The 24,415-nt window shown below is 34.5% G+C and overlaps 1 long non-coding RNA gene across 2 annotated transcripts in view; it reads left to right on the top strand.

The window, feature by feature from the left end:
* LOC141489970 (uncharacterized) overlaps positions 1 to 24,019 on the top strand; it is a 148,703-nt gene extending 124,684 nt beyond the window's left edge. For both annotated transcript variants that reach the window (XR_012469036.1, XR_012469037.1), the window contains exon 3: positions 22,293 to 24,019. This is a non-coding gene — a long non-coding RNA (uncharacterized LOC141489970). The remainder of the gene's footprint in view (positions 1 to 22,292) is intronic.
* Positions 24,020 to 24,415: the final 396 nt, after the last annotated feature.

The raw sequence follows: 24,415 nt of genomic DNA, 5'->3' as shown, positions 1-24,415 counted from the left end.
TTACAAATGTGAGTTATTGTAAATTGGTACTATGATGAGGAGAAAGATAAAATATAGAATTTAATCAATACATTTCTAGGTGTATTGGGAAATAGAAATATTTTATTATTTTTTCTTTTATTGATACCATAGAAATCTTATTAAAATTTTGTTTTTGAAGGATTAGTAGAGTATGGAACATTCTTTTCTTGGAAGTGGTCTGGGAATGGCTAATCTATTATCATGTGGGAGAGAAGATGTAATCTGACTGTCCAAATGCTTGATCCACAGAAAGAAATTTGGGACTTATGGAAGAATCAAACTCATTCAATGAATAAATTAACTGTCTAGATAGAATGATTATTTTTCCCTTGGGGGGGAAAAAGTTGTTGATGTATAACAGGAAGTGTATTGATCTAGAAGTCATAACAATTGTCTTCATCACTAACTCACCATATAACCATATGATCACTTTCTTTTCTGTGAACATTATTTCTTCATATGTTAAAAAAAGTTGGCTTAGTGATATCTGGGCTTCTTTCTGGTTTAAACATTAATAATAATAATAATAAATAATTAATAGCTAACATTTTATATGATCCTTACTATAATTCAGACCGTGTTAAATGCTTTATAATTATGTCATTGATCCTCACAGGGAGGGACTATTATGATTTCCATTTTATAGATAAAGAAACTGAGCAAACAGATTAATTAAATTGCTCAGAGTCATAGAGGTAGTAGTTATTTGAGGTTGGATTTGACAAGCTCAGGTCTTTCTGTTTCTTGACGTGGTGTTCCATCCACTTTGCCATTAGACTGCCTCAATATATGATTTTATGACCTTAGAGAGTTGTACATTAGAATTATAAAATAGTAGAATTGGTGCAAAGAGAATAAGTATAAAAAAATGGTGTGGAAAAGGGGAATAGAGATGAGATCATTTGCCCAAGGCTATCTACCAACCATGATCAGAGAGCTAAATCATTGTGATATAACATATAGATAATAATTATTAAACAAGGCAATTATTATACAAAGGATATATATATGTGTATATATATATATATATATATATATATATATATTTTTTTTTTTTAGGGAGGACTGAAACCTTTGCCCTGAGGACTTGCCAAATTCTTTTCAGGGGTCTCACCCCATTTAGTATCCAGTTGATCATTCAACTCACTTGTGGCTCCAAAAAGCTGTAGCATGCTCATTGGCCACACCTCAGTAAGTTTTCTTGGCAGATGGGCTAAACTAGGTTAAGGGTAACTGATGGTCTTGACACCCATCCATGAGTTAAAGGGAAAGAGGGAGATGTCTACTCTATACGTGTAAAGACTTCCCTGACAGAATGGATAGATAATAGCAATTTGTTCCAATGACCATGAAGGTGACTGAAGCACAGCCTGTGGAGTGTATAGAATTTAGACCTCAAAGATGCCAAAGTTATCCAATGGCCATCTCCATTCAGCTTGACTTTTGTCCTGCTACTGGACTTTGATGTCTCAGGAAGAGAGAATAAGATTGATGACTTTGTGAAGCTCTGTCTCACTTAAATTCAATTTAAGTGTGAATCAAGATATCATTCTGTGATGTCATTGGCCCTCTTTGAAAATGAAGGCAAAATAGACAAAAACAAGGATACAGGGCAATATATAATAACTGATATAAAGATTTATATAGAGGGCTAGGAAAGAAGCTCATATCACAAGAGGAAACATGTGGATTGTGAAGGCACTTATCTTTGTATGTAACAACCAAATAATTTGTTTTGAAGACACATGAAAAGTCTGTGCCTGAAAAAACATCAAAGAAAAAAATCAAGAATTCAGTTGTAAAATATGCATATATTTAGTAAGTAATACACATTTCTAGCATTCCAAGTCATGACTTATTACCAGTAGGAATTTTGCAATTCGAATTATTACTACTGGTAAGTCCAATCTATATCTACAGGGTAAGTGAATAAAATTACTTCTCTTAAAACAGAAATTGCAAAAGGAAAGGCAAATAATGTGAGATATTTCTTAATTACTTATTTTGTGAAAGTCCATATTAATTGAATCAGGATTTTTATTCACTGACCTATAAATTCTATAGAGATTAATTAAGGGGGTAAGAGACCTGTGGACTCAAAACTCAAATAAGCACAATAAATTCAATCATTTCCATTTGTTTAGCAGCTCAGACTTTGAAGTTTAAAACTGAAACTTGTTTTCCACTAGCTTCCCTTTTGGACCATATTGTGAATTTCTCATGTTGACTCTACTTCTGCCTTTGCCACCTGTTCCTCCCTCTGGGTGTTTCTTGCTTATTGATCCTGGACACTGAGCACTAGGTTTGGGTGGTACCAAAAGAGAAGTTTTTGATAAGAATATTGGATATAAGCTGTTTCTATCTCACAATTCTGCCAAAGGCTAACCCTGGTTATTTAAACTCTTAACTGTGTTCTCCTAAAAGTTGTTGGGTGTGATCTATAGAATAGATTAGGTAAACAATATACAGAAGTAAATGACTTCAATAACTTTGATAAAGCCAAAGATTCTAGCTATTGGGGTAAGAACTCACTGTTTGATGAAAAAACTACTGGAAAAACTGAAAAGCAGTCTACCCAAAACTATGTTTTCATATCACACACCAAGATAAACAAAAAGTAGACACATAATTTATAAATAAAAGGTCATATCATAAACACATTTTAGGAACATGGGAAAAATATCTGCCAGATCTATGAATAAGGTAAGTATTCAAAACCAAAGAGAGAGATGATCATAGAGGGTAAAATGAATAGTTTTGATTACATTAATTTAAAAGATTTTGCACATAAATCCAATGTGGTCAAAATTAGATGGAAAGGAGTAACCAAAGAATGAAGTGAGGTGGGGTAGATGACATCGTTTCTCTGATATAGTCTCAATTCAGAAATATATAGGGAATTGAGCCAAATCAATAAAAATAAGAGTCATGCCCCAATTAGTGAATGATCAAAGGTTATAAACAGAAAGATTTTAGAGGAAAAAAAACTATCAATTATCATATGAAAAAACTCTTCAAATCACTAATAGTTAAAAAAATTAAAATTAAAACAATTCTACCGTACTATCTCCCACCCATCAGATTGGATAATATGACAGAAAAGGAAAATGTCAAATGCTGAAGGCGATGTGGGGAAAAAAAATATACTTTTGGTAGAGCTGTGATCTGATCCAAACATTCTAGAGAACAACTTGAAACTATGCATAATATTGCTACTGGTTCTGTACTTAAAGAGATCAAGGGCAAGGACCCTTAAGTACAAAAAATATTTATAGCAGTTCCTTTTGTGGTAATAAAGAATTAAAAACTGAGGAGATTGAGGATCAATTGAAGAATGTCTGAACAAGTTGTGGTATATGGTTATGTTGAAATACTCTTGTGCTAAAAGAAATGATTAAGGGAATGATTTCAGAAAAAATTGGGAAGTCATATGTATTGATACAAAGTGAAGTGAGTAGAATCAGGAAAACATTCTAAACCATAGCAATATTGTTGACTACTGTGCATGACTTAGCTATTCTGATTAATACAATGATCTACAGTTTCCAATGAGTTCATATGAAAAATGCTATCCACCTCCAGAGAAATGATGAATTCTGAATATAGAAAGAAGCATATTTTTTCACTCTTTTTTTTACTTTTCTCCCTTACAACATGGCTAATGTGGAAATGTTTTGTGTATCTTCATTTGTATAATGAGTATCACATTTCTTGCATTTCATTGAATGGGGGAGAGGCTAGAGGGAGAGAGAGCATTTGGAACTGAAAATTAAAAATAGAAAAATGTAATATAAATAAATGAAAAATAAAAGTACTTATATATTTAAACAGATGTATAAGCTTACTACACAGATCTATAAATGAGTCACTCAGCATATTATAAATGGCTATGAATTCTTTTAATATATCTAAGTAGTAATGTAGCTTTCAGAATATATATATATATACATATATATATATATATATATATATATATATATATATGTATAGTCATTCATCCTCACTATACAATCTCTCTTTTTGGGCACACATGTTCTTAATGATAGCTTTGATGCCACACCCTCAGGAAAGTCATTTTTGTTAACATGCTACATCTCACTTATATTATGTGTCTTGTTTTTTATTCTTTGAGTTAATGGCTATATTTATTCTCTTAAGAGCATTATTTCTGTTGATTCACAACTATATGCCATCATTGGGGGAGTATTTGTGTTAGGTAAATGAGCTTTTGAGGCAGTGGGCATCTTAGGTTCTCTAAATATACAGTTTTCCAGATCAAATTGAGACAAATTTTCATTCAATTTTGAGACCAGTTCATTGGGCAGCTGAAGGGAGTGCAAAGAGATAATCACAAATCACAATCTTTATTTCCAATGAAGAGATAATACCAACAACTATCAGCTTATATGCCTACATTTACATCTATAAAAATGCATGCATTGAGAGGTTTTTTAATTAATGAAGACATTAGCAGGGAAGAGGTATTTCATAGGCAGTAATAACTATTCACTAACATCTTTAATATTTTACAATTGTCTGAAAAATGGAAACCCTATGAAAAATCTTCCTTTCAAGATTTTTCATAAACTTATTGTTCATTTTGAAAAAGAGCATGATTCAGTAGATTAAAATTCCATCATAAAGGCTCTCTTCTGAAAAGCATCTGTTCACAAATCAAAGTTATTTGAGATTTCTCAAACATATGAGATAACCTTATTAAACAATTTTTTCTGATCACAAACATTAGGTGAGGTACAAAATAGGGAAATTTATTCTTGCCAAAGATTTTTGCCATTGTGATGGAGTAAATCAAACCTACACAGTAAATTGAAGGATTCATTGTGGTTGGTCATGCACCTGTTTGCAAATTACATCAAACCATGTAACATTTCAGAGATTCCTGGAAGAGATCCATATGAACACCAGAGAGTTCAGCCTAACCATTGACAGAGGATAGAACAAGTGCATGAAAAATGATTATTTTTCAGATTATGACATCCAACTAGAAGGACAAGTTAAAATTCAGTATATATTATATATATATATATATATATATATATATATATATATATATATATATAGAGAGAGAGAGAGAGAGAGAGAGCGAGAGAGAGAGAGACAGACAGACAGACAGACAGACAGACAGGCAGTACAAATGAAAGAGTTGGACCCACAATAAAACCATTGGATTACCTTCAAAAATAGGATCACTTTTTTAAAAACTTAAACTTCTCCCAGAAACAGAGACCTATCTTTTTAATACTAATATTCTATTGTTGGTATTGTAATTGTGAGGCATGAACCATAATAGTCTCTGAAGAACTGAAAATAAGTTTCACACAGAGAATAATAAGGAAGCATAGGGTCGATGATAGAGAACTGAAAAAAAAATATAGCCAATGAGAAAAGTCAATGAGCAGTATCAGGGGAATAATTGATGACTTGGTCACAAGCAAGGAGCAAGGATGGATAGCAAGTTTTTCAGTGATATCCTTGCAAAGTCAAGAGAATTTAAGCAATGTATTCAGCATATTGAGGGCTACTGGTGGTGGTGGTGGTGGTGGGGATTTAAGGTAGGGCACAGATAAGAGCATAGAGGATAGGAGTGATGAAGGGGATGTAATTTTCATCTTTAAAGGTTAAAGTATCCAATATTCAAACTGATGAAATCAAAGGTCCATTTAAGTCTTTATGTACCCAGTATGAGAAGAGTTTTTTAAAATGCGTTTTCTTTCATCAAGTCCATTAAAAAACCAACAGGCAAAAGATACAATATAATGGCAATTATTTGTACCTCTTCCATCAGTTGTCTTTCAGTGATAATGAGTTCTTCAGAAACTCATTTATGGAATTCTTCCTACTCTCTTTTCATGTTTTCTTCAAGGATAACCTTAGTGTGTCCTTGAAACATTCCCATAAATATTTTATTAGTAAGGAAAGGTAGGTATGTGGGCTATTGGTTGATGAGTTCTCAGTTGCCTTTTAATACAATAACATCATGCATGATGATAATAGCTTCCAGGTATGGCCTATTAAGCTTTACAAAAATACTTGTTATTCATTGTATCCTTTAAGCCTTATAACAACCTAGTTGTTAAGTATCATAGATAAAACATTCCCATCTTATTGACTAAGAAATTGAAACTTGGAGAATTTAATTGACTTGCTTCTCACAGTATAACTAGAATGTATCAAGGCTAAGATTCAAATTCAGGTCTCATTTTCACTATAAGACCAATACTCATTCCACTATATATTACTCCCTTTCTCTGATTTTTTAGATTTCTAGTTCCTTTAAGATATCTTAAAATAAATTCCTGAGGGTCTTCAAATTTGGATTGACTCCAGTATTTATTTTTTCTGTATATCTTTGAGTAAGTCTAGTTAGTCTTCATGACTGTACCTTCAAATATGTTATTACCATTTTCTCAGATAGTTTGTTGAAAGAGTTGAAATTCTGTGTTTTCACAACAGTTACTGTTGAGAATACTTCCCCATAGAAAGATCAAAAGATCTGTTCCATTTCATATATGTTTTTTTAATTTAAATTTATTTTTTATTAAAGAGATTATTTGAGTTTTACATTTTCCCTCAATCTTGCTTCCCTCCCCCCTCCCCCCCCCCAGAATGCACTCTGTCAGTCTTTACTTTGTTTCCATGTTGTACCTTGATCCAAATTGGGTGTGATGAAGAGAAGTCTAAGAGGTAACAAGATCAGACAATAAGCTATCTATTTTTTTTCTAAATTAAAGGGAATAGTCCTTGTACTTTGTTCAAACTCCACAGCTCCTTATTTGGATACAGATGGTACTCTCCTTTGCAGACAGCCCAAAATTGTTCCCAATTGTTGCACTGATGGAATGAGCAAGTCCTTCAAGCTTGAACATCACTCCCATGTTGCTGTTAGGGTGTACAGTGTTTTTCTGGTTCTGCTCATCTCACTCAGCATCAGTTCATGCAAATCCCCCCAGGTTTCCCTGAAATCCTGTCCCTCCTGGTTTCTAATAGAACAATAGTGTTCCATGATATAAATATACCACAGTTTGCTAAGCCATTCCCCAATTGAAGGACATTTACTGGATTTCCAATTCTTTGCCACCACAAACAGGGCTGCTATAAATATTTTTGTACAAGTAATGTTTTTACCCTTTTTCCTCATCTCTTCAGGGTATAGACCCAGTAGTGGTATTTCTGGGTCAAAGGTTATGTACATTTTTGTTGCCCTTTGGGTGTAGTTCCAAATAGCTCTCCAGAAGGGTTGGATGAGTTCACAGCTCCACCAACAGTGTAATAGTGTCCCAGATTTCCCACATCCCTTCCAACAATGATCATTATCCTTCCTGGTCATACTGGCCAATCTGAGAGGTGTGAGGTGGTACCTCAGGGAAGCTTTAATTTGCACTTCTCTAATAATTAATGATTTAGAGCATTTTTTCATATGGCTATGGATTACTTTGATCTCCTCATCTGTAAATTGCCTTTGCATGTCCTTTGACCATTTGTCAATTGGGGAATGGCTTTTTGTTTTAAAAATATGACTCAGTTCTCTGTATATTTTAGAAATGAGTCCTTTGTCAGAATCATTAGTTGTAAAGATCGTTTCCTAATTTACAACATTTCTTTTGATCTTGGTTACATTGGTTTTATCTGTGCAAAAGCTTTTTAATTTAATGTAATCGAAATCATCTAATTGGTTTTTGGTGATGTTCTCCAACTCTTCCTTAGTCATAAACTGTTCCCCTTTCCATAGATCTGACAGGTAGACTAGTCCTTGATCTTCTAATTTGCTTATAGTATTGTTTTTTATGTCTATGTCCTGTAACCATTTGGATCTTATCTTGGTAAAGGGTGTGAGGTGTTGGTCTAATCTAAGTTTCTTCCATACTAACTTCCAATTTTCCCAGCAATTTTTATCAAAGAGGGAGTTTTTATCCCAATGGCCAGACTCTTTGGGTTTATCAAGCAGCAGATTACTATAATCATCCCCTGCTTTTACACCTAGTCTATTCCACTGGTCCACCACTCTATTTCTTAGCCAATACCAAACAGTTTTGATGACTGATGCTTTATCATATAATTTTAGATCTGGTAGGGCTAAGCCACCTTCTTTTGCACTTTTTTTTCATTAAGCTCCTGGCAATTCTTGACTTTTTATTTCTCCATATGAATTTACTTACAATTTTTTCTAACTCGTTAAAGTAATTTTTTGGAATTTTGATTGGTAGTGCACTAAACAGTTTAGTTTTGGTAGAATTGTCATTTTTATTATATTAGTTCTACCTATCCATGAGCAGTTGATATTTGCCCAGTTATTTAAATCTAATTTAATTTGTGTGAGAAGTGTTTTATAATTGTTTTCAAAAAGATTCTGAATCTGTCTTGGCAAATAGACTCCCAAATTTTTTATATTGTCTGAGGTTACTTTGAATGGGATTTCTCTTTCTAGCTCTTCCTGCTGTTTCTTGCTAGGCATATATAGAAAAGTTGAAGATTTATGAGGGTTTATTTTATAACCTGCAACTTTGCTAAAATTGCTAATTGTTTCCAGTAGTTTTTTAGATGATTTCTTGGGATTCTCTAGGTAGACCATCATGTCATCTGCAAAGAGTGAGAGTTTTGTCTCTTCCTTCCCAATTCTAATTCCTTTAATTTCTTTTTCTTCTCTAATTGCTGATGCTAACATTTCTAATACAATATCGAATAGTAGTGGTGATAATGGGCACCCTTGTTTCACCCCTGATCTTATTGGGAATGCTTCTAGCCTCTCCCCATTGAATGTAATGCTTGTTGATGGGTTCAGATAGATACTGCTAATTATTTTAAGGAACAGTCCATTTATTCCTACACTCTCTAGTGTTTCTAATAGGAATGGATGCTGTATTTTGTCAAAAGCTTTTTCAGCATCTATTGATATGATCATATGATTTCTGATAGGTTTATTGTTGATATAATTGAGTATACTAACAGTTTTCCTAATATTGAACCAACCCTGCATTCCTGGAATAAATACTACTTGATCATAATGTATTATCCTAGTGATGACTTGTTGTAATCATTTTGCTAAGATTTTATTTAGGATTTTTGCATCTATATTCATCAGGGAAATAGGTCTATAATTTTCTTTCTCTGTTTTAACTCTTCCTGGTTTAGGTAACAGTACCATATTGGTTTCATAGAAAGAGTTAGGCAGAGTTCCATCTTTCCCTATTTTTCCAAAGAGTTTATATAGGATTGGAACCAATTGTTCCTTAAATGTTTGGTAGAATTCACTGGTGAATCCATCAGGCCCTGGAGATTTTTTTTTTTAGGGAGTTCAGTAATGGCTTGTTGAATTTCTTTTTCTGAGATAGGGTTGTTTAGGTATTTAATCTCTTCTTCATTTAACCTGGGCAACTTATATTTTTGTAAGTATTCATCCATTTCACTTAGATTATCAAATTTATTGGCATAGAGTTGGGCAAAATAATTTCGAATTATTACTTTAATTTCCTCCTCATTGGTGGTGAGTTCACCTTTTTTCATTTATGATACTAGCAATTTGGTTTTCTTCTTTCTTTTTTTTAATCAAATTGACCAGAGTTTTATCAATTTGATTGGTTTTTTCATAATACCAACTTTTGGTTTTATTTATTAATTCAATAGTTTTTTGCTTTCAATTTTATTAATTTCTCCTTTAATTTTTTAGAATTTCTAATTTGGTACTTAATTGGGGATTTTTGATTTGTTCTTTCTCTAATTTTTTTAGTTGCATGTTTAGTTCATTGATTTCCTCTTTCTCCAATTTATTCATATAAGCATTTAGAGCTATAATATATCCCCTGAGAGTTGCTTTGAATGAATCCCATAGGTTTTGGTATGTTGTTTCATTATTATCATTATCTAGGATAAAATGGTTAATTCTTTCTAGAATTTGTTTTTTGGTCCACTCATTTTTCAAAATGAGCTTATTCAGTTTCCAATTTGTTCTGGGTCTATATCTCCTTGGCCCATTATTGCATATGACTTTCATTGCATTGTGATTTGAGAAAGATGTATTCACTATTTCTACCTTTCTGCAGTTGATTGTTAGGTTTTTATGTCCTAGTATGTGGTCAATTTTTGTATAAGTTCCATGTACTGCAGAGAAAAAGGTTATTACTTTCTATCCCCTTTCAGTTTCCTCCATAAGTCTAACATATCTAATTTTTCTAACAATCTATTTACCTCCCTAATTTCTTTCTTGTTTGTTTTATGATTCGATTTATCTAGATCTGATAGCGGGAGGTTGAGGTCTCCCACTAGTAGAGTTTTGCTGTCTATGTCTTCCTGTAATTCTTTCAGCTTCTCCTCTAAGAATTTGGGTGCTGCCCCACTGGGTGCATATATATATATTTAATATTGAAATGACTTTATTGTCTATGGTACCTTTTAGGAGGATAAAATTTCCTTCCTTATCTCTTTTAACGCTATCTATTTTTGCTGCTGCTTTGTCTGAGATAAGGATTGCTACCCCTGCTTTTTTTACTTCAGCTGAAGCAAAATGTATTTTGCTCCAGCCTTTTACCTTTACTCTATATGTATCTCTCTGCTTCAGATGAGTTTCTTGTAATCAGCATATTGTAGGATTCTGGTTTTTAATCCACTCTGCTATTTGCTTACGTTTTAAGGGAGAGTTCATCCCATTCACATTCAAGGTTATGATTACTAATTCTTTATTGCCCTCCATGCTATCTTCCCTCTGTTTGTATTTTTCCCCCTTTCCCCCTTTTATCCATACTCCCCAGTCTTTTGTTTCTGAAAACCACCCCCTTCAGTGTGTTTGCCCTCCTATATCACACCCTCCCCTTTCTTTTCCCTTTCCCTTTTTCCCCTTTTCCCTTCCCTTCCTTTTGTTATTTCCCCTTATTTCCCCAACTCCCCTTCCCTTTCTCCCTCCCCCCTCCCCTTTTCCCCTTTTGATACTTGAAAGGTTAGATTTTTATAAGTTAACTGAGTATGTGTAGGTTGACTTTAAGTCAAGTCTGATGAGAAGATTCAGGTGTTTCTCCTCTGCTCCCTTCTTCCCAGCTATTACCATAGGTTTTTTTGTACCTCTTAGTGTAATGAGATTTACCCCATTTAATCCCCTCCCTCCTCCCATCTCTTTCCTGTCCCCCTTTTTAAGACAGTAGTGTTTTTTTTAGATCATTCTATCTAAGTCATAGAAAATTCTAAGTGTCTGTCCCTTTTAGTTCTGTATATTCTATCAAATAGAGTCGAAATTCCTGAGGGTTATTAGAGTCTTTCTCCCAAGTGGGGTTAAAGCCAGTTACTTCCCATTAGATAGTAGTCTCATGGATAGGTCATGAATGTCCATCATTTCTGGCTAGGTGTATTCTCTCTGTTAGAGTTACATTTCTCAAGGTTTATGAGAATCTTTTTTTTTTACCCCCATGCTGGGATATAGCCAGTTTCAACTTACTGGATTGCATTTTTTTTTACCCCCCCTTTTTTTTTACCTTTTCATGTGTCTCTTGAACCTCCTGTTTGATGCCCAAATTTTCTGTTTAGCTCTGGTCTTTTCATCAGAAATTTTTGGAATTCTTCCATTTCGTTAAATGTCCATCTTTTTCCCTGGAAGAGAAGGCTCAGCTTTGCAGGAAAGTAGATTCTTGGCTGCATTCCAAGCTCCCGTGCTCTTCGAAATATCTCGTTCCAGGCTCTTCTATCCCTTAAGTTGATGCAGCCAAGTCCTGCATGATCCTTACTGTAGCTCCTTGATATTTAAATTGTTTCTTTCTGGCTGCTTGCAGGATTTTCTCTTTTATCTGATAGTTCTGCAGTTTTGTCACAACATTCCTTGGCGTTTTCATTTTAGGATCTTTTTCTGGTGGGGATCAATGTATTCTTTCAATAACTACTTTGCCCTCCAATTCCATGATATCAAGGCAGTTTTCCATCACTAGATCCTGTAATATTAAGTCCAGGCTTTTTTTTCTCTTCAGTGTTTTCAGGAAGTCCTAAAATTTTCAGGTTGCCCCTCCTTGATCTATTCTCAAGGTCAGTGGTTTTGTTGATGAGGTATTTTATATTTGCTTCTATTTTTTTCTATTTTTTGATTTTGTTTAACTGACTCTTGCTGTCTCATGGAGTCATTAGTTTCTGTAGACTCCATTCTTTTTTTGGGGAAGGAGTTTTCTTCGTTAACCTTTTGCAACTCCTTTTCTAATTGGTCAATTCTACTTTTGAAAGAGCTTTCCATTTGACCAATTGAGGTTTTGAGAGAATTAATTTCTTTTTGCATTTGCCCATTTGAAGATCTTAGAAATTTGTTTTCTTGTTGCAAGGTATTAATTGTCTCCCCCAAATTTTCTAGTTGATTTTTAAACTCCTTCCTTATTTCTTCAAGGAATTCTTTCTGTGCTGGAGACCAGATTGTATTCTCCTCAGGTCTCTCTGAGTTAATGTCTTTCCATTCCAAGAATTTTTCTATGGATCCACCTTTCCGCTGACCCTTCTTCATTTTGCTAAGACCTGAGTTTTGGAGGGGCTGGTTCACAGGGGCTTGGGATCGCTAAAGGCTTTACTCACCGAGTGCGGTTTCTCTGGCTGGCCAGTAGGAGGTGCTGGTTGCTTTCTCTGGAGTGTCTGTGACCTTGGTTGAGGCCCTCTCCTTTTCCTTGAAGGGAGGAGTTGGAGATATTGAATTCTTTTGCCTTCAATCAATAGTGGGCTTTACCCTGGCCTGAGGTCATTCCTCAGCTGGGCTGGTTCTTCTGCTCACACACCTGGGCCTGAGGCAGAAGTAGTTTGCATTTGTTTGTTAGGGGAGAAGTCTGAATTGTAATGGGACTCAGACCAGAGGAGCCCAGGGATGGTATCCGCTGCTCCCCTGCTCCAGAACTTTCCCCCCAGCCCTGTCCGGGATCTCCCGGGGGACAGCTCCAACACCAGCGCCTCTGCTCCCCCGCAGACTCATGCCCCCATGGTCCAGCCCCACCTCTGATCCAGCAGGTCTGGCTCTCGGGCCCTCAGACTCCCAGTTCCAATTCAGCTGCTAGTCTGGTTGATCAGGGCTCATCTTCCCTCTGGGCCCAGACTCACCTGCCCAAATTCAGCCACAGCTCCTGCTGGAGACAAATCCCTAGGTAGATGTTCTTTCTTCTGGCTTTTCTTTCTGGCCTTTTTTTGAGTCAGATTTCTTTTAAGAGGTTTGTTTCATGTGGTAGATGGGGAAGAGATCAGGAGACTTTAGAACTGTACCTGTCTTCTCTCCTCCATCTTGGCTGGAAGTCCCCCCATTTCATATATGTTTGTTGTCCTTATACTTTCATCAATTCAATAATATTTTGTATGCCAAAATGATGCTGTTCATGTATTCCATGAAAGAGAATCATGAGCTGGAAGGTACCTTAGGGAACATTTAGTACAAACCTCATATTTTGCAGATGACCCAGAGAAATTATATAATTTTCCCAAGTTCACACAATTGCTAAAGATCAAGGTCAGAATTTGAACCCTGTTCTTTCTGGGTATAGCAGACAAAGCACTATAACATGCAACCTCATGGTTGGCAAGACAATTAAGCTTGCTATTGGATAAATCAATCCTAGCCTCCTTTAACATCTTCTCAAGAAGATTGTTTTGCATTGCTTAAGATTTTCTAAAAAAAATGGTTATTGAAAATTTTTCTATTTCCTTTTTCAGGCATTTAGACACATCAGGTTAGAAATAGTGTAATTATTTCTTTGTCCTATGTCTCTGTCTATTTCTGCTATTATGTCTCTGATTTGGGGCTCTGTGTCTCTCTGTCTTTACTCTTTTCCCTCTGTCTCTATCTTTCTCTTCATCTTCCAACTATTCTTTTAGAGAAAAAAACGAACCAGATAATCTTTGAGGTCACCTCTATCTCTGAATCCTATAAATGTGAAATATTTATATTCTATAGGGAAGATGCTTCTAAGTTGTCCCTGAACTACCTTGACCAAGATCACACAACTTCCTACTACCGTTTTTTGTTCAAAATCTATGTTTTGCAGTAAAGATTTGTCTAAGCACCCTTATGCCTACTTTGGCATTAAAATCGATTCAGTTACTTTGAAGGAGATTGTCAAGATTTTTAAAACAATTTTTTAAATAAAAAATTAAAAATAAATTTCTCTATTCATATCTTGAATAGAGGTTATACATAAACTGAAATTAGCTTCATGGTTTTCTGTTTGTTTATGCTTAGCATGACTATGAGATGGCCAGGTGTCTCATAAAATGATGTTGCCTCTGAATGAAACCAGAACTGTCAAATTTTTCTTTTTCTCTCTTCTCTAGGGAGAACCTATGATCCATCCTTCCATTTAGCTGCAACATTTTTATGTCTTTTGGCTTCATTTAGTGAGAATATCAATATGGATTTGCTACATTTCTTCTAGTAGTGTGTCAATTCATTGGTCATTTGCACATTATTGTACATAAAGATCGCACATTAAGAGAACCAACGGTTAGAATTAATGTTTGTAGATGGTTGAAAAACTATGAAATTCTTATTAGTCTGTTTCTACTTTTCCCTTTCTTGTACTTTTTGTTCATCTCAGATTGTCATGGCACCCCAAATTCAGCATCATGTGGTCCGTCTTCTGGTGACAAGCTCCTCTGTGCTTAACTAGGTTGACCTTGAGACAACTGATATAGTCTGCCATTGGATTTGCTCTGGAAGAATTTTCAGCTTGGGAGAACTTGATAGAGCTTGCATAACCTTCAGAAACCCAGGTCTATTATTACACCATTAAGCAACCCTATTAAATGAGGTATCTATAGTTTGCAATTCTCTGCTGTCTGTCCCCAATCTTAAATAAGTGGAGCCAATAAAAGATTCTCTGACAATTATAAGGGTACACAAGTGAGGTCTACTCTCCTCCTTTCTTCTTTCCCTTTCACTTTATTTTTCTCCTTTAAAATGAAATTTTACTTTTTTTGGTTAATAAGGATTTATTTTTCCCTTTTACCTCTTCTCCCACTTTAAAAAAATTCAGTGAACTGATAATGGATCAAAGGACTTTATATGCAATGAATTCACACATAAAGAATCCAAATGATAAAAGTTCCAGTAAAATAGGAATTTTTTTGAACATTCTGTACTCATGAGGAAAAGGCATAGAAGCAAATGAAAAGTATTTATTGAAAATAGGAAATGTTAGGGTATATTAGAGGGTCAGTTCAGATTTATTTTTATAATATTTCTCATATATATATATATATATATATATATATATATATATATATATATATATATATATATCCCCTTCTCTCTTCTCACAGTGCCATCACTTTCTCTTTCCATAGACAAAAGGGCAGAATATAAAAGATGAAAAAGTAGAAAAAGCAAGTATTAGCAAACTGATTAAATTTGATGGGCAAGGGAGAATGTGAGTTAAGAATCACACAGAAGTTATGAATCTGGAAGATTGGAAGAATGGTAATGCCTTTGACAGAAATATGGGAGAAGAGACAATTTGGGGGAAAAGATAAGTTCTGTTCTAACCATATTGAGTTTGATATGTATCTGTAAAACTCTAGTTTGATATGAGTAATAAGCAATTGTGATGCAAGATTGAAGCCCAGGAGAGACAATGGGGTAGGATATAGTGATCTGTTAGTCATGTATACACACACACACACACACACACACAAAACACAGATGACTATTAGACTCATGGCAGCTGAAATGAGCTATAATAGATGGTCCATCAAAGGAGACTGAAAAGTAGTGTTTACATTGGTAGGAAGATCAAGCAATAGAAAGTAGTGTCATGGAAAGCCAAATAAGAGAGAACAATTAGGAATAGATGGGCATCAATGGTTTTAAACCCAAGATATCTTTTTCAACAATTAGGAGATCTTGGTAACTTTTGAGAGACTTAATTTCTGTTCAATGATCAGGTCAAAATCTAAATTACATTACATAGAACTGGGGAGTAAATTAGAGGAGCAGAGGTTGAAATGGAGTATAAATAGCTTTCTGTAAGAGTTTGAGAAAGGAAGTGGGAAATGCAGCATAACATTTGAGGGGATCATTGGTCTAGTGAAAGTTTTTTTTAAATGATGATGAGAGGTGTTTTGGATATGTTTGAGGGTACAGTAAGAATGCAGAGAGCAATTGGAATGGGGGCATTATTGAGGTTACAATCTGCTGAAAAAATGGGAGAAGTTAAAATCAACAATACACATAAAGGGTTTGGCATAAATAAGGAATAGGTTTGCTTTGTTGTCAAAGGTGTGGTAATGTAGAAAAAAGTGAGGAAATGATATTGAAGTGTTTTTGTGATGAGAAAAGAAGATGAAGGCTCACAATGAATGTCCTCAATTTTTTGTAAAATAAGAGATGGGGTTCTCATTTTTGAGAAAAGGAAAGGTGTGGAAAGGAAGAGGTATAGGAACTTGAAAAGGGAAGAAAAGATTTGGAGTAGTTTCTGTGAGGAGAGAGGGAAAAAATAAGGGGGGAATAAAAGTTTTATTTTGCTAAAGAGAGGGCTCAATTGATACAAATCTTTAATGGACCCAGGCAGTATGGCCATGTGATTTCCTTCAACTTGGTTCAGAGTAAGGGATTCAAGAATAGAGAAGAGCATGGGGATAAATTGACGTCTCTAAAGTTGTTGAGGGCCAGCTCCTGGGAATGATTTATACATATCCTTGGTGACCTATTCCATCAGAGATATGTATTCTTGCTCATTATATGGATTTGCTGGCTCTCCAGTGAACCCTGACTTGGGATAATGTGTGGCTCGGGGGTGGTTGTAAAAGACTTTTCTGATAGAGAAGTATGCAGATTTCTAAGAACAAATATTGTAAATTTACCCAGGGAATTGTGAAACTGGGTCTCCTTTAACTGGTCATTCCTGAGATAAGTTTTTGTTATAAAAAGTCGGAGTTTCCAAAAATAAATCCAGTAGATTCTTGCATCATGACCTTTGTGTGTGTGTGTGTGTGTGTGTGTGTGTGTGTGTGTGTACATTTCTACTTGACCTGACTCTTCTAAGTCAATGTTCAGACCCACATTAGAGGTATCATGGCTGTAACTGGTGCCTGAACAGGGACAAGGGACTTGGAGGGGAATCAGTCTTGAAAGAAAAGACTCTGTCTGGACACCTTCAGGTCAAAAAAAAAAAAAAAAGAGCGCTCTTAAAGGGACAGCAGGCAATTAAGGTAAATCATTTTTTTTTTTAATTTTTTCATCAGGTCTAAAACAGAGAGCATTAAAATGGGACAGAGACAGTGTAAGGAGGGAGGACATTATTTGAAAGTGCTAAAGCAGGTAGTTAAAGAACCATCCTTGTTAATAACAACAAAACAATTGTAAGAATTTATTGAATGTGTACAAAAATGTTGTCTTTGGTTTCCAGAAGGAGTACTAAGTACTAAAAAATGGGAAACTGGGGAAACAGATGAGTGAACATTTTAAACTGGAAGGTCAAGAGGCATTTCCTATAGGCGTCTTTGCATTGTGGAATATTTTAAAAATCTGACTCCACCTGGAAATTTTCCTTTGGCTCAGCGTATATTAAAAGTTGACATAGATGTTCAAACTGTTCATCAGGAAGATAAGAGTTAAAAAGAGTGATGGCTTTTACCTCCAACACCACCTCTGTACAGGCCCAGCCTCTGGGTGGAAGGAGGGGTGTGGAGGCCAAAGCTGCAGGGCCATACCTTCCCAGGAGAATCCTCCTCCTGGCTCCTGCTTTAGGAACTTGTACCAGAAAGTCTCCGGGAGACTGGGCCCTGCCCCCTCAGGTTGCATTCCCAGCTGCTGTTCCTGGACTTCTGGTGGCAGTGGCTCACCAGCCAGCTCCACTTCTTCCTAACTCTAATAACACACCTTCTTCTCCTTTATGATCTAAAGAAGAAAATACTAACAGAGAATAAGGGGCATCTAAATGCTACTCAAAAAGCAGTGGTTAAAAGAGAGGAGATTCCGTGGAACATGAGAGAGTTATTGTTCTCTTTTCCCATGCTTGAGAGACCTGATTCAAAAATTCCAATAATTTTTTGAGAGAATACAATAATTTAAATTTTAAAACACTTAAAGAATTAAAATAAGCAACAAATAATAGCCCATATGTTTTAACTATGATAAAATAAATTAGCTAGACAAACATTAGCCCCAGAAGATTGGACCACCATAATAAAAACTGCTCTTACACCAGGAGGTTACTTAATATGGAAAACTGAATTTTTTGAGAATTGTACTAGTCAAGAAATGAAGCAGCAGGGTTGAGTAACCTTTGAAATGCTCTCTAGCACTGGTCCATGGGCAGGAGTAAATCAAATTGGATTTAGTTTACAGGCATACGGACACATTGCAAAACAGGCATGGCTAAAATTGCCTGAAAAGGAAAGAGGCAATACTTCATTTACAAAAATAAAACAAGGAGCTAATGAAGATTTTGCACAATTTCTTTCTAGGCTGCAACAGGCAGTTCAAAGGAATGTGAGAGATCAGACAGCTTGTTTGCTCATGGCTTGCTTATCTAGATCTTGAAGTTAACTAAGAGAGGAATTAAGAAAAAGCACTAGATAAGAGAATTGTTTCATGAAGACTTGATAAAATAAAATTTTAAAAATGTTTAAAAAGGATTGATTTGAAGCTTTAGAAACAGAAAAGTGACAGAGTATTCGCAGTTGAGAAAGGTATGTGTTAAATAAACAATCACAAAAATGCTATTTAATTTCAAAAAGACAAGATAATCAGGTTCATTTTAAAATACTAATTTGATTATTACAGAAAATAATAGGACAATTGAGGTTTTAAAAATAGAAGACTCCCCACCTAGAAAAGATTTAGGACTGATCCTTTAAAAAAGAAGCTATTTGGTTTACTCCAAGCTGAAGGGGGACAGGGGATATTCCAATTAGGCTGAGGAATTTTTGAGTAACTGTTTGCCTTCTCAAAAGTTATAGCTATTTATAGTTAAAATCAAGAAGTGTTATATACTAAAACCATTGAATGGAAAAATGTATTGGAAAAAAATGGAATGTTCTCTGCATTTTTCGTTTGGTTTCTTGGAAGACTTGTCACCTTTGGTGGTGTTTGTTTTGTTTTTCAGTCAGAATGTGCATGTTTATCTGGTATCCTATTATTTTTGTCTTTGTGTAATGTTTGAAAGGACCCTCTAGTGTGAGAGCAGAGTGAGGTTTCCCTGCATTTGGGGGGCCTCTCTGGTTCTAAATGCTCTGACTCTGTTTATGTGTCTATATGTGTTTGCTTTAAAATAGGCAGAGAGAAGCTCTCAGCTGTCTCTCAGGCCTACTGTTCCCTGAGTTCTGATTGGCTAACCTTCTTTCCACTCCCTCTTTTCAAAATTAGATCTTTTTTTCCCCCAAAACTCATGATTGTCACCAAAAAAGGAGATTTTCCTGAGAATCATGTTGTTTTTGGAGAAGTGGTTCTATTGTTTTTCTCTTATTTTCTATTCTCTCTCTCTCTCTTTCTTAGTTTTTTTGCAAGGCCACACAGCTAGGATTAAGTGTCTGAGGCCAGATTTGAACTCAGGTACTCCTTATTCCAGAGCCAGTGCTCTATCCACTGCACCACCTATCCGCCCCTTTTGTCTCTTTTCTGGTCTGATAGACTAATAGAATTTTATTTGCTGATTTGGCAAATTATACTTATAAGGGACCTAGAAGAAATTGAAATTGTCTCTAAAATTATTTTTTGGACTGGTCTTAAATAGCATGTTAAAAATTATATATAATATTCATATATATATATATATATAAACACACATATATACATAAAATTAAAAAAATTTGGAGGTGAGCAAGGAATGATAAACAGTAAAGGTAATTAGTGCATACTATCTTGATATCTCAAAATGTGAGGAATCTCCAATTCCCAGAACATCATTTTGTCAGTGAGGATAGAAAGCTCTTTAAAGTTAAAGCATTGAGAAGTTAGAATAGCACTGATACAGATAGGAAGGATTTTAAAACGTTTATATTTTAAAAAGGAAAATAATTTAAGGTAATTTTCAATGTGAGTTTGGAATTTATAAGATTATTATGAGAACTGTAAAGAAAGGGATTTTAGAAATATCTGGTCTTAAGAAATTTTTATGTATTACAGAGTTTTAGGGTATAAAGAGAATATATATTAAATTGAAATGTATTATGTATAATTAGTAAACTTTGCATAAGAACAGATTCAGACAATTTTTAAAACTTTAGGATTGCGTTACAATAACAAACAATGGATGAACTGAAGTATCATCCATCACCTTTGTAAAGATTTGTTATAAGAAAACTGGAGACTACCTTGCCAACAAGGTTATATTTCTCAAGGTCTTTTGGCTCAGAGAGATTTTGAAACATTGTGCTCTTCTACCTAGTGTTTCATAAAAGGAATATTTATATGTAAAATTAAAGTAACTTATTTAATATCTGTTATTAAAGAAGAAGTTATATATGTAATCCTGTAACCCTGGCATTGGTAAGAGTTTTATGTTGGATTTTTTGAAATTATATATATATACATATATATATGTATATATATAACTAAATTCATAAAATCTTATTTTCTTTTTGAAAATAGAAAATAGGAATGTATTTGAACAAGAGGAAAATAAACTTATCAAGCAGAGATGTGAAAGAAATTTATGTGTAACAGATATTTAGTTATAAGGTTAACTTTAAGAGAATGAGATATCAGCATGGAAACATTATGTTTCATGTAAGTTAAAAATTTAATGTTTAATTTTAAAGAAGCAAAAATGGTAAACAGAAGAAGGTTGTATAAGAGATTGGAAAGTATAGCTTAATTGCAATTATTTCCAATAATACTGACTAAATGTGAGAGACTGAACAATGATTGGAGATTGAAAATTATGTTATCCATATTTAGGTAATTTACTGATGAGCAAGATGTTGAAAAGTTATATGATCTAGTTTTATCAACATAAGCTATTTTACTATAATGATGTCAAAGCCTGGAGTTAATGATTGATTGCTCTGTAGTGGTAATGAGGGAAAATATCTGAAATTATCACACTCTAGGTTTCCTGAAAGTTTTAAACAATGTGATGGACCTTATTCTACACCTGTAGGTCCAAGCATAAATGCTTAATCAAAACAAAAGAATGAATTATATGCCCAATTAATGGTATTAATAGAACAGCCACAAGTATAGTTATCATGTGGTCAAATACATAGAAGCAGCTTTTATTAAACATGGCACTGATGAATTTTATCAACTCTTTCAAGAGTTACAAGAGGTTATAAGAGATAGATATAATCCTTTTTTAAATTGAATAATACATTCCCATACTAGACTGCCTGGGCCTAAATATGAAGTCAAGCATAGGGCTGATCAATTAGCCCTTCCACTTGTTATAAACTTAGTAGAAGAGCAAGCTAGGCAGTGTCACAAAAAATTTCACCAGAATGCCTTTTTATTAAGGAAATAATTTAAAATCATGAGAGAACAAGTGAGGAATATAGTAAAATCTGGTCAACAATGAATTCCTTATTTACCTAACCCTCCAAATTATTCTAAGAATCCTTGAGGCCAGGTTCCTAATGTGGATGTGACTCATTATGCATCTTTTGGAAAAATGAAATTCATTCATGTTACTGTAGATGCATTTAGTTCATATACAATGGCAACAGCACAAATTTCAGAGACTATACAAGGTGTGATTGATCGTTTATTCCACTGTTTTGCTATTGCAGGGATAAAAAAATCCATACAAACAGATAATAGTACTGGATATACTTCTATGGCATTTAAGCAATTCTGCCTATATTACAATATAAAACATATTACAGGTATTCTCTATAACCCCATTGGTCAAGCTTTAGTAAAAAGAAAACATAAAGATCTTAAGAGATTTCTGGAAGTGCAAAAGAAGGGGGGACTACATAGGGACCAAGGAGAAACAAGGAAGAAGAGTAAATGTCACCTTACATACCATGACTTTTTTTTTTAACATTGTATGGTAAACAATTAACATCTGCAGAAAGATTTTTTTTTGTTTGTTTGTTTTTAGATTTTTGCAAGGCAAATGGGGTTAAGTGGTTTGCCTAAGGCCACACAGCTATGTAATTATTAAGTGTCTGAGACCGGATTTGAACCCAGGTACTCCTGACTCCAGGGCTGGTGCTTTATCCACTGCACCACCTAGCCGCCCCTAAAGATTTTTTAATAAGTATATGCAATATAAAGAGAAGGGCATGATCACGTGGAAGGATCCTAAGGCATCAACAATGAAAATGACTGGATCAATTATTAACCTGGGTTTGAGTGTATGATTCTTTTTTGTCCACAGATGGAGAAACTGTCTGGGTACCAGAAAGAAACATCAGACTGTGCAGGATCAGATGAATCAAGTAATAGAGAAAATGAATAACTTACACTTAAGAAATCTAAAAGGAAAAGATGAGAGGAGAACATGTCATGTACTTATGGGACAATTTATGATGCTTACATTACTCATGAACAATTTGGGGATTGTAAAATGAATTGAATATTGGACTTTTGTTCAAAACCCTTCATGGGTCACTATTCTGCAATGGGAAGAGAGTATGGCTGAAATTGTATTAATGGGGAAGCTGCAAATTATTTGGGATATAACAAAGTTCCTACTGGAGTTATCAAAGAAGAGATGCTGAGAAGAAAAGTTAGGTATGCTTTTCCTGGTTTAAATATTGTGTCATCTATATGTTTTTGTAAAATATGTACTGTTGAACCATTTGTTAAATTAAGTAAAACTAATCATTCAACTCATCCAAATATTTATAACATGGGAGCATTTAGGACCATAGAAATATCAGGAATTCCATTTGCAGAAAGTATTGAAGGAAGAAAGATATTTCCTACAGAACCTCCTTGTTTAAAATTACATGCTTGGGATTTCAAACCCCAGGTTTTCCACCCTGGGTTGCCATACCCCAAATAGAAGAATTTACGATCATTCTATTTTGCTACAAGTGTGGAATTCTCCTAATAGAGTTCTTCTGGGGGTATTCCAGGCAATATTAAACCAATTATATACCCAGAAATAAGGTTAGCTAATTCAGAGATATGGAAGGCAATGGCCATAATAGATGAGATAAGGTATCTACAATAGAATAAGATGCTGGGCAAAATATCTTAGGCAGAAAAGTGATTGTCCATGACTGCATGCATAGGACCAGATATTGCTTTCATGATAGGATCTTTCAAAAATGTCAATATTATCAGAGAAAAAGGGGGGGTATAATGTTAACTGTTACAATTGCACTATTTGAGCATGTGTAAATAAAGAAGTAATGAATGATGATGTTGTTTTCATGATAATACAACCAAAATTTGCTATAATACCTGCCAAGGTAGAAGGCTGGTATATGTCTCCTGCTGATGAGTTCATAGAAAAGGTATTAAAGAGTATTAAGCAAAAAAGATGTGCTAGTTGCACTGTGTTTGGAATATTAAGTGTTGTGGCGGCCATTGTGGCAGCTACCTCTACAGTTATTTCTGTACAAGTGGGGAATAAAGAAAAAATGGAAGCTAAATATATTCAAGAATTATCAGAAAATGCTCAGGAGAGAATTAATGAAGTTCTTTATCATTTGATTAATTCATTACAAATCTCTGTAATGAACACAAGGGACAATTGCAATGTGATTATAGATTTTCTGCTATTTGTGTTACTCCTTTAAATATAATACTTCACCATTCCATGGGATAATATAAAAAGTTATTTGAATGGAATATGGTATAATGATTATATAAATATGGATATGAATCAGTTGCATAAAATTGTTAATGATATTGCATTGACACCTAGAATGGAAATGGACTCAGGTACTGATAATTTGTTTAACTTTGTTAATAGGTTTCATCCTTTTCATTTTATGAACCTATTAGTGAGCATGCTTCCTGGTATCTTTGCATTATTATTGATATTGTGTGTTATTTCCATTTGTCTCAGATATCCTTTTTCTCTGGGATAAAATATAGATGTCCCAACACACTGTCTAAAGCTTCAGCATGCCTAAGAAGGTGGAATCTGTTGAGGGCCAGCTCCTGGGAGTGATTTACACATATCCTTGGTGATTTTTTCCATCATATATATATATATATATATATATATATATATATATATATATATGTATATATATGTATTCTTGCTCATTATATGGATTTTTTGGCTCTCCAGTGAATCCTGACCTGGGATAATCTGTGGCTCCAGAGGTGGTTTTAAAAGGCTTTTCTGACAGAGAAGTACACAAATTTCTAAGAACAAATACCGTAAATTTACCCAGGAAATTGTGAAACTGGATCTCCTTTAACTGTTCATTCCTGAGATAAGTTTTTGTTATAAAAAGTTTCAGTTTCCAAAAATAAATCCAGTAGATTTTTGTATCATGACCTTGCATGTGTGTATGTTTCTACTCAACCTGACTCTCC

This window comes from Macrotis lagotis, chromosome 5 (genome assembly GCF_037893015.1).
Source record: "Macrotis lagotis isolate mMagLag1 chromosome 5, bilby.v1.9.chrom.fasta, whole genome shotgun sequence".
NCBI lineage: Eukaryota > Metazoa > Chordata > Mammalia > Peramelemorphia > Peramelidae > Macrotis > Macrotis lagotis.
Note: the sequence above shows the minus strand (reverse complement) of the source record. Positions and strands in the feature narration are given on the sequence as shown.